This window comes from Lutra lutra, chromosome 9 (assembly GCF_902655055.1).
Source record: "Lutra lutra chromosome 9, mLutLut1.2, whole genome shotgun sequence".
NCBI lineage: Eukaryota > Metazoa > Chordata > Mammalia > Carnivora > Mustelidae > Lutra > Lutra lutra.
In genome coordinates, this window is record NC_062286.1 from 52,272,690 (window position 1) to 52,292,447 (window position 19,758).

Below are 19,758 nucleotides of genomic sequence, written 5' to 3' on the forward strand. Positions count from 1 at the left end.
AAAATACAAATAAGAGTGCTATTTTATATTGATCGAAATGTTACTTCACAATAAAGATACATCATAAACTTTTTTTAAAAAAAGATTTTTATTTATTTATTTGACAGAGAGACAGCGAGAGAGGGAACACAAGCAGAGGGGAGTGGGAGAGGGAGAAGAAGGCTTCCTGCTGAGCAGGGAGCCTGATGCAGGTCTCGATCTTAGGACCCTGGGATCATGACCTGAGCCAAAGGCAGACACTTAACAACTGAGCCACCCGGGTGCCCCATCATAAAATTTTGTGAACCAAATAGCAGCTCATTAAAAAACAGAAAACAAAAATATTATAAACAAAAGAAGAAATGCACACATCCATGGTATTAGGGAGGATTTTAAACATATAAATCCTTGTATTTGACAGATCAAGGCCACTAAGAAAAGCTATGGGGAAGTTGAATAACATAAGTTTAACAGTAAAGGGGAAAAGTGGCAACTCCTGAGGTTTCACCTGAACAGGGCAGAATCACCTTCTACCACCCTGCTCCTCTCACAGTCTGCTGGGGAAGAAAGGAGCACAAACGCTTCATCCTCAGCCCAGCCTAAGATTTTTTTTCTGGGATTAAATCACACTCTCACCTCTGGGCCTTTGCATCAGCTTTTCTCTTAGGTTGGAACAACCTGGTCTCTGTTCTCACTCATATTTCTCTGACTCATCTTCGCTTCATTTTCCTAACAACTGAGCTCAAAAGTCACCTCCTCAAGGAGGCTTTCCTTCCCTCCTTATGATGGGATTTTCCCTGCTGGCTGGTCCCCGCTCCGGGCCATCAAAATTCTCTCGTCCTGCTTTATTTATATTTCATTTATTTCTCTGTACACCATCCTCACCACTTGATGTTATATGATTATATAAGCATTTGGCTTGTTCACTTTTGTGTCCTCACCACTGAAACTCCATTTGGCACACAATAGTATTGGCTCAAGAATATAACGCATGTCTGAATGAAATTTTAAACACAAAAATTTTTAAAAGCCAACAAGTTCTTTGTGTTGCTATAAATCAGTGGTTCTGGACTTGGAGGGGGAGGTGATTTTGGTCCCCTGGGAATGTTTGGTACTGTCTGGAGATATTTTTGCTTGTCACAACTTGGTGGGGGGATTGGTCCCGGCAACCAGTGAGTAAAAACCAGGGTGCTGGTAAGCGTCCTACACCCCGAATGGGGCAGCTCCCAGCACAGAGACCATCTGCCCCCAAATAATACCGCTGAGTTTGGGAAACTCGGCTCTAGAGTCAGTACCGCCTTCTTAGTTTAGGAAGAGGACTTGCTAGGGTTGTAAAAATCATCCATATGGGAGAAGATGTTAGAAAGCAGTTTTCAGTGGTTGGAGGTAAACCCTCAGGGAGGGAGTGAAGAGTAGGTTGAACACGGATTTATAGGGCGGTGGAACTACTCTGTAGGATACTAGAGTAGGGGACACACAGCCGCATTTACATGACAGATTTGTCAGAACCCATGCATTGAACAAGACCAAGAGTGAACCCCAAGGGGCACTTGCACAGGCGGTGGGGGATGTTGATAGTGAGGGAGCACGGGCCTGTGTGGGAGCAGGGGATAGAGGGGGAAACTCTGTACCTTCTGCTCAGTCTTGCTGTGAACCCAAAATTCTCTAAGAAATAGAGTCTATTTAAAAAAAAAAAAAGTAGCGGCACCCGGGTGGCTCAATCGGTTAAGTGTCCGCCTTCAGCTCAGGTCATGATCACGGGATCCTAGGATCGAGCCTCACATGGGGCTGGGAGAGGGCGGCGGGGGGTGGCAGGGGGTGTCTCTGCTCAGCAGGGAGCCCGCCTCTCCCTCTGCCTGCAGCTCAGCTGCTTGTGCTCTCTCTCTGTCAAATAAATAAATAAAATAGTTAAAGAGAAAGAAAGAAAGAAAGAAAGAAAGAAAGAAAGAAAGAAAGAAAGAAGAAAGAAAGAAAGCAAGCAAGCTGAGTTTCACCAAGCCACATAGATGTTCTAGCTCTTTGAGGCTCAGTGGTCCTAGGCTCTGATGTATCAGCATTACCTGGGAGCTTATTAGAAATGCCGGATCTCTACCCCACGCCAGGCGCGCTGAGCAGGAGCCTGCTGTCTTTGGACACCATGGTCGCTTAACAAGCACATTTAAGTTTGAGGAGCCCTGGGCTGACACATGGGTTCTCATTCTTAGCTGCTGCCTGGAATCGTCTGCGGAGTTTTTAAAAAATTCCGATGCCCAGGCCGCAGCACAGGCCAATGACATGAGAATCTGGGGGCTGAGGCCCAAGGGATTCCTCTTTTTAAAACACCTCAAGTGGGGTGCCTGGGTGGCTCAGTCATTAAGTATCTGCCTTTGGCTCAGGTCATGAGGGTCCTGGGATCGAACCCCATATTGGGCTCCCTGCCTAGCAGGAAGCCTGCTTCTCCTTCTCCCACTCCCCCTGCTTGTGTTCCCTCTCTCACTGTATCTCTGTCAAATAAATAAATAAAATCTTAAAAAAATAAATAAAATAAAATAAAACAAAACACCTCAAGTAATTTCAATGTGCACCCAAGTTGTGAACAGCGGTTTGAGGGCATGCGTGGAAATTACAAAGGACTTAGTTAAAAAAAAAAAAAAAAAATCTGGTGCTGGGATTTTTGGGCCCTTTTCTCAGATCAGGGGCATAAACCAGTGTGAGATGGCCAGGCCGTGGGGGTAGAGAGGATTCAAGAGGGAGGGTCCCCTTGGAGAGTGTGAGTGTGAGTGAGCCTTGGTCTCCCTTTACCTCACGGCCCCTGAGTGGGCCCCTGGGAGAGCTTGGTCTGCAAGGCCTGCATTGGGGGACTCAGTGGCCTGGGGTCCAACCCCTGCTGGAGAGGCTGTGGTTCTCAGGTGAGATGGCAGGGTAGAGGGGGCCTGGCCTGGGAGCACCTGTTTCTTAGGGGCCAGAGACAGAGAATTCATCACCTGGCCCAGAGCTGTTAAAACAATCTTGCTCAAGGGGACCCCTTCAGGGACAGGGAAAATACGAAGGGGCCATGGGAGAGAATGTGTCGCCCCCTTCACAGCAAGTGCAGTCAGATGTTCCCTGTGTGGCCTCTGAAGGTTCCGTGAAAATGCCCCCTAAGGAAATTATCTTTAAAAAACATCACTAGCGGTGCCTGTCAGGAGAGAACTCGCCTCCCTGCTTCCTTCTCTTCCATCTCTTCTCACTCTCCCCCAGCCCTGCAGAGGCAGATGCCACAGCTGTTAACTGGGGGAGGTAGAGAAATGCCAGGCAGTGACTTATGCCCAATGCCCCTCCTACCCTTCTCTATAGACACCCCCACAAGGGTGCGGGCTGCCCTTGCTGAGGTAGGAGAGAAAATCAAATTCAGGTCTGATGATTTTATTACCTCACAGGTTTGAATACTTTCAGTTACCGAACTGAGTCAGTTTTGGGATGTCAAGCAATTGTTAGGATCCAAAAGTGAGAAAGAGAAAAAAGCATTGTTCCAATTTTCAACCTAAGGGTGAGGGGACAGAATGAGGTCTCTCTCTGAACGAAGTGTGAGGGGACAACAGTGAGGGACAGAGGTAAAGGAGCCTCTGAGGCCATCCTGTGAACCAGCCGCAGAAGTAAGGCCCAGGGCGCAGTCTGGAAAGGGGGCGTCACCAAAGGAACTAGACCTTTCTGGGTAATCTAGTATGGAGAAGACAGAGGAGGGGCCAGGGATGAGGTGCAGAAAAAGAGAGAGGTGGGGAGAGGGATTCGGAGTGCAAGGAAAGGGCAGGTGGTTGGTCTCAGAGAGGCCTGGAGGCAGGTGAGGAGCCAGGGGATGGCTTGTGGGCCATGGTTTGGAACAGGCTGGGATGTGCTCCTCTAAGATGAATGAGGGTTCTGGGTTGGCCACACTCACGCACCTTTTGATTTCTGGAAATGTGTTATTGCATTTTGTCTTTTTCAACATGAACGGAGCCAACAATAATTCGGTTCTCTTCTCTCTGAGTTTGTGTCAGGACTAAATGACTCTCCCTCCTCCCCCAGCTCTAATGTCACACGTGAGAGAGAAGGCCAGTGAGAAGCAGGCCTGTTCTTGGCAAGTCTGGCTGGTTCAGATGACACCTTGAGGTGTTACTGGATCCCTTTGCCTTTTCCTATTTAAAAAGCAGATAAAAGGACACCTGGGTGGCTCAGTTGATTAAGCAAATGCCTTCGACTCAGGTCATGATGCTGGAGTCCCCACATTGGGCTCCTTGCTTGGTGGGGGTCTGCTTCTCCCTCCAACACTCCCCCTCTCTTGCTCTCTCTCTCTCATTCTCTCTCAAATAAATAAAATCTTAAGAAAAAATAAAAAGCAGATAAAATTGAGATCCCAAGCAGCCAACCCTAGAGGGGTCCCCATGCCCCCTCACACTGCCTGCCACGAGTGTCCCAAGGGAGAGCTTCCAGGCCACCCTTAGGTCCTGCCTCAAGATGGACAGTATGACAGGGTAGGGTAGTCTCGCTTTTCCATTCTGTGCCTTTGCCATCCCCAGGGCCCCACCCTCATCCTCTTTTCTTTCTCTCTGGTGTTGAGAAGACTGGGTTTGACTGGCCCGTGGGGACAGTTTAGAGTCATATGGCATTCCATCCTTCCAGCTTTCTCAGGGGTCATCTCAGAGAATTCTACAGAGGATAGAAATTCCCTTCAATCGCCGTTGAAAATATTTTAAAAGCGTATTCTTATGCGAGGTCATAAGGACATTATCAATAGCCTCTAAAATGTACAAATTGTACAGGTCACATTCTCTGACTGGAATTCAAGAAAACTAGAAATTAAAAACCAAAGGAGAAGCAAAGAACAAAACACTGAGCCACTTGGGAAATTAAAAATCACTTCTCTAAGTCACTCTTGGGTCTGAGAGGGAATACAAACATCCATAACAGGAAGTATAGAACAGAATGCTAATGATAACAATACAGGAAAACAAATGAGCCAGGCATTTCTCTCCGGACCCAGAAAAAGAGAAAAGCAAACCACCACCATCACCACCAACACAACCCAAGGAAACAAGGAGGAGTGAATCATGAAACCCCACAGAAATTAATGGGTTAGAAAATAGGAAATGTAAAGTGATAAACACATTCAGAGTCTGGCTCCTTACAAAGACCAATGACTTCGAGAAGCCATCGGCGAGCTCAGTCAAGAAGAAGAAAATGGGAGATGCCGACGTGAGAAATGATAGGGAGTAAACGAAAAACAGAAAGAAATGGGTTTTATAACTTTATGCTAATAAATTTGCAAATCTCAGTGAAGTGGAGAGTTTCCCATGAAGAGACACATTACCAAATTTGACCAAAGAAGCGGTAGAAAACCTGAATTAGATCAATCACCCCAGGAGACGCTGAACAAAACTGTTGACGAAAGTATTAAGTCCAGACCGGTTCCGAGTTGTGGAGCCGAATTCTTTCAGACCTGCAGGTTGCGGATCACCTCAGTGGTGTTTAGGCAGGGTTAGTAATGGCAACTAGAAGGGCAGCATCCCAAGTCACTTTCCTGAGCGAGTGTCGCCCCCACGACGCAAAAGCCAACCAGACAGATGGCCAAGAGAGGAACGGCTGCCCAATTTCACAAATACAGACACAAAATATTAGAAAATTGAATGCAGCCGTATGGGCAAAATAAGAGCTCGCTATTTACAAACAGGGCCAATGCCGGCAATGCAAATGTTCAATAGGAGGAAATGGCTTAATGCGATTAATTATGTTAATAGAGTGAAGTGAAAAACCACATTATCACTGTTTGAGGAGCTTAGGTTTTTAAAGACAGAAAGCCCCAGTACAAATCCTATTCTTTTCACTTCTTAACTGTGGACTTTTGGACATTTCCCTTATCTTCAAGTTTGGAAAATAATGTCTAAAGTCAGGGTCATGTGTGGATTACATAAGGACGACAAGACTCTTGGCACAGAGCTTGGCATGTAATCAAGAACTGAGTAAATGAGAGTTTTAGAAAAATTCCAAGACGTTGCCATTCATTCCAGGTGATGTTTTTGTAAATAAAGCAAGAACTGAGGAACACTCCTTTCATATTACTAAGATAATCTCTCTCAAACCAAAGCAACATCATAATTAACTGTGAAAACATTAGTGACTTCCCAATTAAGTTCAGGATCTATCCACTATTACTTATAATGTTACAGAAGGTCTAGCAATGGAATTAAACAAGAAGATAAAATAAGGGTCATAAATATTCCCAAGGAGGAAATATTATCATCATCGTTTTGGTATATATATATATATATATTTGTAATTTGGACATCTCAAAAAAAAATCTATGGAAAAATCATAGAGCTAGCAAATGAGTTCAGTAGGGAGGCACTTAAAAACCAAGACTTTTCCTCCAATAATGAGCAAGCCGTTAGTACACATCATGGAAATATATTACACTGACAACAGCAACAAAATTCATGGGAGTGAACTTAACAAGAGATGGGAAAGGTTTATATATAGAAAACAGAAAGTCTTTATGGAAAAACTCAAAATGAGACCAACAAAAGGAGAGAGACAAACACTCTTTTTTTTTTTTAAATATTTTATTTATTTATTTGACAGACAGAGATCACAAGTAGGCAGAGAGGCAGGCAGAGAGAGAGGAAGGGAAGCAGGCTCTCTGCTGAGCAGAGAGCCCGATGCGGGGCTCGATCCCAGGACCCTGGGATCATGACCTGAGCCGAAGGCAGCGGCTTTAACCCACTGAGCCACCCAGGCACCCCAAACACTCTTCTAAGAAGAATCAACATTCAAGTTTTCTGTTGTTCCAAATCATCTACAAATGAACACATTCCAAACCAAATTTCAATGAGATTTGTTTTCTTAAGGAAATCTTGACGAAATGATTTCTCTGGAAGACTAGAAGTGTGGAAAGGAAAATTTTGAGGAAAACAGCAAGGTGGATGGACTTGCCCTACCAGATACTAAATATAATTAAAGACTCTGACAATTAAAATACATTCCCTGGTACATAAAAACAGGTGGATTCATCAGATGGACTAGGAAGGCAGCAACAGATCCCAGTGTATGTGAGAATTTATTATTGATTATGGAGGTATTTCAAAGACCAGTCAATAAATAATGACTAATTTAGATTCTTGTCTCAAAATGCATAGGAAAACAAATCTCAGCTCCTAATTTGCATATTTCTGTTTTTGACTTTTTGTTATGAAAAGATATCAAACTTTCAGAGAAGGTGTACAAGTAGTTTAATAAATTCCATCATATCCATCATAATGATTCACAACAGTTAACACTGTACAATGGCTTTATTTTCCATATCTGTATAGCATATGCATTCAAACCCTGGCTTTTTGTTTCCTAACGGTGGAAACTATTGTTTTGTTTTGTTTCTCCTATAACCATTGAGAGTAAGATTCAAGTAACATGTATCCTTTATCCTTAAATACTTCAGTGAGATTCTCCAAAGAACAAGGCCATTCTTTTCTGTAACCACAACGCAAGGATCAAATTAAAAATATTTAAGATTGAGGGGCACCAGCGTGGCTCAATTGGTTAAGTGTCCAACACTTGATTTTGGCTCAGGTTGTGATCTCAAGGTCCTTAGATGGAGCCCCGTGTGGGGCTCTATGCTCAGCAGGGAGCCTGCTTGAGGATTCTCTCCCTCTCCCTCTCTAGCCCCTACCCCTTCTCATGCTCTCTCTCTCATAAATAAATAAATAAATCTTAAAAAAAAAGATTTAACATGGATACAATATTCTTAACCTAATACTGAGTCCATATTCAAATTGTGCCAGGTTTGCCGGTAATAACCTTTACAAGCATTCCCCCTGATCCATGCAGTATCCAAGCTAAGTTCATTCACTGCATTTACTTTTCATGTTTTTAGTTCCCTTTAACCTGGCATAATTCCTTAGTGTTTCTTTGTTTTTCATGTTACTGGTATTTTTTTTTTTAAATATACAGGCCAGTAGTTTCAAAGAAACTTCCTCCGTTTGTGTATATCTTCATATCTCCGTTTGTGTATATTCTTCATGATTGGAGTCAGGTTCTGCATTTTGTGGGATGCATTGTGGGCCTCTCAGTGTATCTTTGGGAAATATACAACTTAGGTTTTTTCCATTGTTGATGGTGTCAACTTTGCTCGATCACTTGGTTAGGTAGTGTTCAACAGATTTCTCCACTGTGAAGTTACTTTATTTGTGTGTGTTTCTGTGTGTGATTAATACCAAATCTATAGGGGGTTGGATACTTTGAGGCTCTGTAAATATCTGTGACACTTTTTACCTTAGTTAATTGTTAGTAAGGCTGCTGTAAGATGGTGATTTTCTAACTCTACCTTTCTTTGTTAGTTAGCATTTTTTTGTAAGCAAGAGCTTTCTCCCTCTCTCTTCTCTCTGCCCTCTTCCCTCTCTCTCCTTCTTTCCTATCAGTGTGGACTCATGGACTCTATCACTCACTGGGCCATCACCCATTATTGTCATTATTCATTTTGATGCTCAAATTGTTTCTGATTTAGCCAGTGGGTCCCATGCCCTTTGACTTGTTCCAATTAGTTTTTGAGCCTTTCTTTGCATTCTGGCACAGCAACATGTCCCAGGATTGTTTTGTACTTTCTCCGCCCCAGATGTGGAATCAGCCATTTCTCTAAGGAATTCTGGCTCCTTTGATTGGGAGATGGTGTGGAGGAATAAAGATTTGGGCATCTTTAAATGTAAAAAAGTTAAATCATGGAGGAACCATAGATGAACAGCTATATAATCTTTGGGTGAGAAAGAACTTTAAAATATGACATCAAGGTCAAAACCCACAGATTTAACCATGCACAAATTTTGGGCCATCTCTAGGAATTCATCATAAATAAAATGCTGGGAGGCCTCAGGACTCATTTCTCAGATTTTTTTCTCTTCTTTACCCACAATTCTTCCCTTGGTTATCTTATTCAGTCTTATGGCTTTTAGGACTGTGTGTTCTGATGAGTAGCAAAGTTACATCCTCAGCCTGGGCTTCTCTTCTGGACCCCAGACTAGTATGTTCAGCTGCCCATTCAAGATCTTCACTTAGATAGCCACTGTGACTCCCAAACATCTCTCTCCCTCCCCAGCTTATTCAGTTCACACCATTGGTCCATCAGAATCACCCTAACCCCATTCCCTGCTCTCACCTGTCTTAGAAAAGAAGCCCATGTCCTCACAACAGCTTTCATGGCCCAACAACATTGGTTCTTCACTTGGGCTTCATGTCAGAATCATTTGGAAGCTTTAAAAGAAGTGAAGTTGCCTGGAACTGGGCCAATTAAATGTCAATCTCTGGGAGTGTAGGTAGGCTCCTCAGGGTCCTAAAGTGTGGACGGATGGATAACTCCTGGCCTACATGATCTGCTCTGTTACCTCTCTGTCCTCATCTTCTACAAGCTTCTCCTTCCTTCCTTGCTTACTCCATTCCAACAGAGCAAGCCTTTTTGCTGCTCTCAAGCACACCTTGCATGCTTTTGCCTCAGGGCCTTTGCACATACTGTTTCCTCCTGCCCAGAACCTTTTTCCTAAGACATCTGAATAGCTTGGCTCCTTCACTTCCTTCATGTCTTCCTCAGACGGGTGTTTCTCAGTGAGGTTTTCCTTGTTTAGACTTATAATCCCTATCTCCCTACCCACACTCTTTGTGCCTCTTTCCTGCTTTACAGATATATTTTCCTGCGACCATTGTGGCTACGGCCCCCCCCCCAACCCTTGGGATAGTTAGTCCTCCTCCCAAGAATGTGTGCAGTGGACAACCAGCAGCACAAATTGTGCCCAATGCCCCAGCAGTCGGGGGGAGAGGGGTGAGAACTTTCTCTCTTTTACGTGAGTATCTATGTGGAATTTGCCGGCTAGCTGAAATGATTTATTCTGTTTCTTCTCTGGAAAAGGTTTATGGGCTCCTGCTTAAGAGTATAAGCTCATGAGGGCATATTTTTTTAATCTTATCTTGTTCACTGATGATTTTACTGTATCTAACAAGGTGTCTGGTGCATAGTAAGTGTGTGACACGATTTAGTAGATGAAGACAAAACAAATGACAAACCAGATAAACTAGATAAATATTTGTATCTTGCAAAACAAAATCCTTAAAATACAAAGAGCCTGGGGTGCCTGGGTGGCTCAGTGGGTTAAAGCCTCTGCCTTTGGCTCAGGTCATGATCCCAGCGAGCTGCTTCCCTTCCTTTCTCTCTGCCTGCCTCTCTGCCTACTTGTGATCTCTGTCTGTCAAATAAATAAATAAAATCTTTAAAAAAAATACAAAGAGCCTGCACACGTTTTTAAGAAAATATGAACATATTAAGAGAAAATCAGGGAAAGACAAGAAGATTCACAAAGTAGAAATACAATGACCAATGAACATATGAAAACTTTAATACCAATCAAATAAATCCAAAATAGAAAAAATGGTAAGGTTCACTTATAGGTTGGCAAAGAGAACTGTTGAGAGCTGTTTTTGAGGGGGACTGTCTGAAATAGAGCCTTGGAGACCTCTGGGTAGTGCATTAAATTCTGGGCAGTGAGAACACAGATTTTTTTTTTCTTTTCTTTTTGTATGAATTTTTAAATTTTCTATTCTGAGCACGTATTACTTAAGTACAGCTGATTTTGAGAATTATTTTAGAAAATAGAAACACAGGAGGAGGGACATTCAAAGAAGGGGGAAATGCCAAAAGATTTCCTGTGCATCTCAAGGTAGGATGAGGGAATCCGAGGATCACAGGAAACAGGGATGTTGTGACCCCGGAGAGAGAACTCTTGCTCTTGGTGAGGAAGTCATGCCTAAATCCAGACGGCCGGCTGTCCTGATGCCCTCGTCCATACCTCCCCAACATAATTCTCAAGAAAAATGTTGGCCTAGATAACACTTCCCCCAAAGGTGAGTAATAAACAGAAAGGACTCATCAAGAACTCTGTTACAGGGACGCCTGGGTGGCTCAGTCTGTTAAACATTTGCCTTCGGCTCAGGTCATGATCTTGGGGTCCCGGGATCGAGTTCCACATTGGGCTCCCATCTCAGCGGGGAGTCTGCTTCTCTCTCTCCCTCTGCCTCTTCCCCTGCTTGTATATTCTCTTTCTCTGTGTCTCTCTGTCTCAAATGAATAAATAAAATCTTAGAAAAAGAAAAAGAACTCCATTACAACAGAGAAAGGAGAAAAGACATAAAACAAGTAAGGAGCTGGTGAAGAATGTATCCCAGAAAAAGAATTACTTCAGGAAACAGAGGAACACTTTGGAAAAATATTCTGTCCATGATCACAAAGAAATTAATGAGAACATGAACTCTTCAAGGGGAAACGGAAGAGCTCAGAGCAAAGAGATTGAAAAAGCAACATTAAGACAGGAGAGAGCTTGAAAGGGAGCTGATAAAGATCAAAAGCCAGAAATGTAGGATAACAATAAACGTGCAAGAAAGACAAAAACCTTATTAGCGATCAGAAAAACAGAGCAGGTTTTTTAAAACCAGAGTAAGATGCATAGTAGATAAGTATGAGAAAAATCTCATAAAATGAGTTGGAGAACAGAGAAAAAAATAGGGAGTGTTTAAGATAGACCGAAGCTCTCCAGCATATATGCCATTCCTGTTTCAGTGGAAGTAGACAGAATAAATGGAGTCGAAAAAAAATGAGAAAGAAAAGAAAACTGTCCCATAAAGGGACATCTGTGGATACAGTTTGAAAGGGCACATCACGTTCTAGAAATAACGCATCCCAGTGAAGAAATTAAGTATTAAAGCCAAAGAAAAAAATCATATAGGCATACAGGCAGAAAAAGCAGGTCACTCACAAGGGAGAAAACAGTTGTCAATTGGCCTGAGGCTTATCCCCGGTAACATTCAGTAGTGAGTTAGTGGAGTATTGTCTACAAGTTCTGAGGGACGTGTACCACGACAGGTTCTTGTTCAGGCAAAGTTGAAAGGCAATAGTCATTCACACAGATGGAAATACGCTGAGACTCTGGCATCCCTGAGTATTACCTGGTCATGGAATCCAACTGATCTAGAGATGAATTTAAATAAAGAACTGTGGAATGGAGAAACCAGTATATACAAAAGGGTGGGTTATGAATCTTGAACGAATTTACCTATAGAACCATTATGTTTATTTTTCAAATATAATATTGAAAATGTACAAATTCCTGTTGCTGCAAGCCACTGAGGTTTAGGGGTTGCTGATTACTGCAGGTTGAGCTGGGACAGGTTAATTGATACACCAATACTGGTCTAATAAATTAAAGTGTCCTTCAGTGAGAGACTCAGAGACCTTCTGGGAAGGAATGTGTGCTAAGATTAGAAAGCTCCTTGTTGGCCTTGGAGAGGCTAAGAAGGTCTAATACGGGGTGCTATCTACTACTTAAACATGTCCTTGGCCATGTCCCATGAACTCATATCTTGCCCTTGGGAGAGAGCAGCAATGCTAATAAAAGCAAAATATCCATTTCATTAAGACTGAACAATTTTGTGGATAGAACAACGAGCTCTGAGATCCTCTCCCAGAATGTAACACTAAGGGGAGAGAGAGATTCTATCTCTCTTTGCCTTGGACTTACGGATGGCTTTGCATCTTGAGGGTTTGGAGCCCATTGGGAAGTACAGCCCACAGGGGCTGTGCTCAGGGGAGAGATCAGACAGAGCCCGGTAGGAACTGGCACGAGTAGAAACGGCAAATGATGGTTCAGGGTCCTGCATTAGGCTGTGGATCTGGCCTGAGCAGACAATGCAGCAATGGTGGTTTTAGTTGCAAGTAATAGGATTATCAACAATATAAACAATCAAGGGAATTTATAGGCTTAGTACCTGGAAATGTCCAGCAATGCGGTGACCTTCAGGCAATTTAATCTAGAGGTCCAAGGAGGTCACTCAAGACTTGATTTCTTTTCACCTCTGTTTTCTATCCGTGAGATCGGCTTCATCCTACAGTTGGCTCCCCTGCTTTTGCAAGATGGCTGCCTCCACTCCGAAGCTACATCAAGTGGGTGAGAAAACAGAAGCACTGAACGCTGAACCCAGTTCTTGAACTTCATTCCCATTGGACCAATTTAGGTCATATATTCAAACCAGTAACTGGGGAAGGGAATGGCCTTATGTAATTAGCTCAGACAGCAGTTCTCAACCAGGGACCATTTTGCCTGCCAGCAGTCGTTTGGCGATGCCTGAAGACACGCTGTCCCAACGGGTGAGTGTGCGTGACTGGCATCTAGTGGATAAAGGCCAGAGATGCTGCTAAATATCCTACAAGCCACAGAGCAGCCCTATTCCCCATTCCCCACCAAGAACTGGCCAGCCCCAAATGTTCCACAGTGCTGAAGTTGAGAAATCGTGGCTTAAACCCATTGGGATCCCCACCCCCAGCAACTGAGATGAGGCAGGACCATGCCAACTGCTTGGCTAGTACACATGCAGGAAGGGTGAAATGCAGGCTAAGAAGGCAGCGCGCCACCCTCCACATGGGCCCGGCAGACCACTAGGTGGCAACTGGACTTGTATGGGAACATTGGTGACACACTCCTGGGGACTCCCAGAAACGTTTGGAGTGCAGATGGTAAGAGGCCAAATTCTTGTAAAACACGGACCAGAAAAGTCAGGGTTACTATCAAAAGGGTGACCTCCTTTGTTCCCAGGGGTTAGTGAGGCCTTGGTTAGAGTTGTAGGATTTTGGAATAAGACCTGGAGGCTTGGGTACCATTTCCTGCCCAAGTTGGGGAGGATGGACTAGGCAGGACAGGAGCTGGAGAGGTGGGCAGCTAGCTTCATAGACACAAGGGCTGCAGGCCAGGTCAGGGATGGCCATCTGCTCCCACAGGTAATGAGGGTCCTTTGATCCAAAAGAGGACTGATATCATCAGATTTGCGTTTTATGTGTAGAGGATGGTTTGGAATAAAGGTGGAAATGGGCTGGCAGGGGTGGGACGGCTGGTAGGAAGACCAGTTAGGAGACTACAGTGGGCCCTGGATGAGGCCAGATGACCCCTGGGATTAAGAAGGGGGTGGAGAGGAAGACATGGGTTTGAGAGCTCCTCAGAAGGAGGCACTCAGAAGATTTGGGGATGGGTCGAGTAAGAAAGGCAAGGGAAAGGAAGAAGTGGGAATATTTTTCACATTTTTAACCCAGACTACTGACTGGATAGTGGAACCACCAAAAGAGATGAAGCTCAGGGGTGGGGGCTGGGATGGGGGCGTGGGGGAGGGACGTGGGCAGGAGATGGTAGGTGGGGTTTCAATCTGGACCTCGGACCATCATCATCTAATCAATGGAGTTGTATCAGTGGAGGGGTCTGAACCGAAAGGGAGAAGAAAGGGCACTCAGGAGAGAAAGTTGGAGAATGCCGACATCCAAGGACAGGCTAGGATGAGAGATGATGGAGGGCTAAAAGGAGACCTCGGAGTGCGGGGGTGCGCACCTCAGTGAGGGAAGCAGGGAGCTGCCCGGCATCAGACTGGACAGTACGGGCAAGTCGAGTAAGGTAGGCCTGGAAGAACCTGGAAGCTGCTGTGACACTGGGAACATTTCCTGCACTGATGGCTCCGAGGTCTGATTACCAACGCGGGAGATCGGGGAGGCCGGGTGAGGTAAGCAGCGAGTCAGACCCTCCGGGGAGAAGGACCAGATGGTGGCAGGCGGGAGGGAAGATGGGACAGACAGAGGGTTCAGGCAAATGTGAAAGCTACTTCTATGACATTTAAAAACCAAATAATTGAGTTAGACAATTACATGAATGCAGGGCTTTATTGAAGGAAAAGAAATTGAGTGTTAATGTAGACTTGTAAAAAGGCAGTGCTCTTAAACCGATGATTTTAGCTTTTGTTTAGTAATCTGGTATTTTCTTCTGTAAAAGCAGTACATGTTACTTAAAACTCCAGCCTTAATTTTTTTCTTAACAGATTTTGTTTATTTGACAGAGAGGTAGATCCAGAGAGCACAAGCGGGGAGGGGAAGGAGAGGGAAGGGCAGAGGGAGAGGGAGAAGCAGGCTCCCCACTGAGCAGGGAGCCCCACGTGATGCGGCACCAAACCCAGGACCCTGGGATCATGACCTGAGCCAAAGTCAGACGCTTAACTGACTGAGCCACTCAGGTGTCCCAGAGTTGATGGATGTATTATGTGCATATAAAATTCATATATATTAAATCATCTTGTAATTTATTTCACTATTTCTCTGTTGGTGAAGTTATTTTGCTTTGTTTATTAAGACGGTCAGAACCTTCATGCTGAGGGAGAGTTAGGGCAGGGGAGAAACTGAGGGTCCAGGAGAGAATGAGATGCCCTGGTCGAGGTTGACAGTCCCCCCGGGACCTCAGAGCCCCCTGCTTCAAGCCCAGGGAGCCCTCTGATTTCCCCTGCACATTTGGAGGAAATGATGCATAAGGCAGAACGATGAGTAAGCTCTTTCAGCTGAAGCCAGTAGCTTTTTCCGAGCCCAGGGCCTCCCTCTCATCCCTCACGTGAGAACATTTTTGGGCATCTTATCACTGTTCTTATATTCATGTTTCAAAATGTGCAGTGGCAATACATTGGAAATCCTTGGCTTACAGTGGAGTCATTTCCACATGTGAGGGTGAGGAGTTTGGACTTGATCTTACAAATGAGTGAGAAATTGGCTTCCGTGCTAACCACCCCCTAGTGTAAGCGGGCCTCCTCCTGTTGCCCCTGGCTGAATCTTCCTTCCCTCTGGTGAATGATCCAGAACCAACACAGATGTTTAATGCCATCACTGCCCTTTTGAACTTGATTACTCAGACAATATCGACAATGGCCCCAGGGTAATCAATGCCGTGCTGATAGCCTGTTGGTACGTTGGGGTTAGGACCGGCCTGCCTGGAGACAACTGTGTGTTGCACAATTCTGGGTCAGCGTAGAAGCTGGGAGAGGATCAGGAAACTGGGGCAAATGTCACTCCTCTGAATTTAAAAAACTGGAGAGAGGATGGATTATGGCAGAAGGTATCATGCCCAAGGAGGCTTTTTGCTTGGATGGGTAATGACGCGTTTGCAAATCTGTAGAAAGGCAAGTGGTCCCCGACTTCACTATAAAAAGACTCGTGACATTCCTTCCTTTTTTTTTTTTTTTTTTTTTTTTTTTTTGGAGGAGAGGGTGGGGAGGGACAGATGGAGAGGGAGAGAGAGAATCTTAGGCAGGCTCCACACCCAGCGTGAGCCTGATGAGGGGCTGAATTTCAGAACCCTGCGATCATGACCTGAGCTGAAACTAAGAATCGGTTGCTGAGCCCACTCAGCCACCTGGGCACCTACCTTCATGTTCATTTTTGATGGGTTAAGTAGGAGGTGTTGGCAGAGAGGGTTTGGAGGGGGGATGTGTCTGTTTCATGCCATCTGAGTGGTGCCTGCTGGAGACCTGGGGGCTGGGGTGATCTTGCCCTTCTCTGACCCTGCTTCTTCCCTCTCCTTACAATTAAGACCTGGTGGATGTCTAGCTACCTGGAAGGTTGATCCAGGAGTAAATCCCAATGGGGGTTTTAGGAAATGGAAGGAATCTGGTATGTCTGGAAGTGGAGAAGGCAGCACTGTTCTGTCTTATCTAGGGGCTTGCCATGACCTCAAGCCCCAGATCTAGAGACTAGGGCCTGCCTTAAACCCAATCTCACATGCATTCTCTCTTTTCCCCGAGTCCTTGTAGGAACTCCATACCATCCAAGTCCTGGGTCTGTGTCTTGTCCTTACCAGTCAGCTCTGTCCCATTTCCCAGGGAGGCCCATGCCGTCAGTCCTGCCTGCCAGGGCTGAGGCAGTGCTCTCGGGCTGCGGCCCTGGGCCTGTCAGGCTGGCCTGCCCGGGCAGTCTCTGTTGCCTATCTCTTCTCTCCCCCGGCCCAGCTGTTCCTCCTGCCCCTGATGACAGCCAGTTTCTCCGTCACGGCTGCTCTGGGGTCATGTCTCATTTCCAGACCCCAGCTCTCCCACAGCCTAGAAGCCTGGAGCCCCTGTTCTCACAGGTTGAGCTGGTCGCTGGAGCTCCAGAAACCTGCCATCTGCATTCCCCCCTTCTAGGGAAAGTGGCCTCAGCCTGCTCCTTGCTAGTGAGTGCCAGGTGTTATGGTCTGGGACCATACTCCTCTCTGGCCAACAGAGAGTTGGCCCAGGAATCGAGACTGGAGTCCACAGAGGCCACGTATCGCCTGGACGCAGGGGAGATGAGCCACCCGTGAGCTACCCAGGGGGTAAGATTTTGCCCACAGGAGTGTGGCGTATTGGACAGTGACTAGCTGGCCCAATCAGATCTTCTCTTGGGAATTTCAAAAATGAGGTAAACTCATAGGAGTCAGGCAGTAAAAAGGAGAAGCAAAGGCAGAGAAGGGGCAGGAGGGATGCTTGCCTCAGAGATGGGGAAGACACAATTCTGCAGCCATGTTGAGCCTCCTGGGTATCCAGCTGGTCCCCTTCCCCTTCCCTCAGACTTGACTGAGGCAGGTTTTTCTCACTTTCCCCTCTTCCCTAGGTTACCTTGAGCCGGGCTGTGTCCCTACTTTGCCTCTCTAGGGGTGAACGGCCACGCCCAAAGGGCGTTGATTTTGGAAAAGATTGAGGTCAGAGGGAGGGAGGTTTCAGTAGAATGTCCTGTCCTGTTTAATGATTTAGTAGCGAAGGAGATGAAGCCATAGTTGACAGGCTTATCACACGAGGGTGTAACCAGGACAGAGGGGGATAAAGAATGGTGTCAGGGTCAAAGGTCAAAGAGACCTAGCGTCAGGCTGGAGAGATGGGCCAAATTCAAAACATGACACTCAAAAGACAAATGGAAAATGCTCCCCCCCCAACCAGATTGCAGCACTACAGCTCTTAAAATATACTTGGCATAGCTTATTGACTACAGGAAAATAGTTCACAGGGTGAGGGAGTTGCCCCACAGGGAAAAGCCAAAATGTTCGTCTTATAATAAGAGAGTGTGATCTCTAATTCAACTTTCACTGATGGCCTGGGACAAGATGTCATGCCCCAGAAGGCTTCACAGGGACCCACTAGTTGTGGGTACTCATGGGAGGGGTAAGAGGCCAGTGGTACCCACGGTGCCATCCTTGTCCTCCCATCCTTCCTCCTTTCTTCCCTCCTCTCCTTATCAAGCACTGATTGAACGCCTCTGGTCTGGCACGGTGGTGGGTATGTGGCCTCACAAGTGAACAAGGAGGTGGAAGAAGTTCTGCAGAGAAGCTTGTGTCCAGAGAATCAAGGGCAGGTAACCAGAATGGTAGCCTTCCTTCTCCTGGCAGAAACCATTCTCTGGGTAAAGGGCTGGAAATATTGGTACCTGCCTTCCCAGCCTCCTCTGCAACTAGATATAGCCGCGTGACCCTAATTAGACGATGGAACTCAAGGGAATCCCCCTTGGGAAGGGGTTTCCAGAAAGAAAACTTCCTGAGAAAAAGAGAAAATTGAGCTAAGGATCTTATTTGCCTTTAGACTTTACCTTGTAAGAGTGTGCTGTCAGAAATCCATGGCCGTCTTCTTCAACACTCCAGGGGAGAGTCCCAGGGATCAAGGCAGGCTGACCCTGAGCTCTGACATCACTGGGGGGCTGATTTAGCTGGGGCTGGGGCTGCTTGCCTCCTGGATGCCCATCGTGGAGCAGTGGTGGCTAACCTTTATGGAGGGCTGTCCCAAGAATGTCACACGTGTGGAGTGTTTAATTTCTCCTAAGAACCTCTTCAGGAAATTAAAGAACTCATGTGTGTATTATTACTATACACATAACCCCTGTAGGTTATTGTCTTACAGAGGAGGAAAGAGAAGCACAGAGAATCCAAGTGACTTGGGCACAGAGAATGCCCAAGTCTACACAGCAGGTAAATAAGAGCCAGTATTCCACGTCTTACCTGATAAAGTCTCTGTCTATTGGTTGGCCATCCTGGATCTGGCAGCCAGAGGCATCCTGGCTGGTGGGGGAGCTGCTGCTGTGGTCTAGGAAAGGCTCAGGCCCTGAGCAGGAGAGAGGAGGTTGGCGGAAGGGGGGTGTACTCAGCCTCAGTGCCCTGCTCTGTGGGAGCACTGAGGGAGAAGAAGGGGTACCAGATGAATCCCTGAGCATGTTGAAGCCATGGGGGCTATGCATGCTGCCCACCCAGCGAGGTGAGGCAGGAAATGTGTGTGTGTGGCCTGGTCCTATGTCCTGATTCTCTTTGCATTAGGCAGAGTCAGCTTCTGGGTGAGGAGCTGAGTAGGGGTGAGGCTGTGGGCAGGGAGGGGACCACAGAATTGAAGGTTTGGAGATGGTACAGGTCCTCGGATGCTCTGTGTTCTCGCCTCCTCCCTAGCTAAGCACCTTCTCCCTCTCTTCTTCCTCTTGTCCCCTCAGTGTGGGCTGAGGAGCTTGAGGGAGCCAGCCAGTCCCTGGTGCTTTTGGGAGCTAGAGGCCTCTGGGACTGCAGCCCAGAGCTCTCGGGGATGCCCAGCAGCACTCAGAAGGTGGCTTCCTTCAGGCAGCCTTCCCAGGTTGGTGAGGAGCTGGTGGGCTCCCACACAGCTTAGAGCTTTGCCCAACAGCCTTGCTTCCCTGTACTTGGCCTGGCTGCTTCATATCATCCCTTTTTTTAATCCTTGCTCTGAACTTGGCATTTCTGGAACAGGGGTGTGCCTTGTCCATGAAGATGGCTACCACCCCTAAGACTAGCCCTCCTCTTGGAGGCCCACTTTGGGTAGGAGGGAGGTTTGGGGGACTGTGGCTGGACAGCCCCCCAGGGGTCTGTTTGCTGGAACTTCAGGGCAGAGACCTCATGAAGAGTTATCGAGAGGGGACCGCAGGCGGGTGAGGGGTCCTTCCAGGCCTGTGGGGCCTCTGAGTCC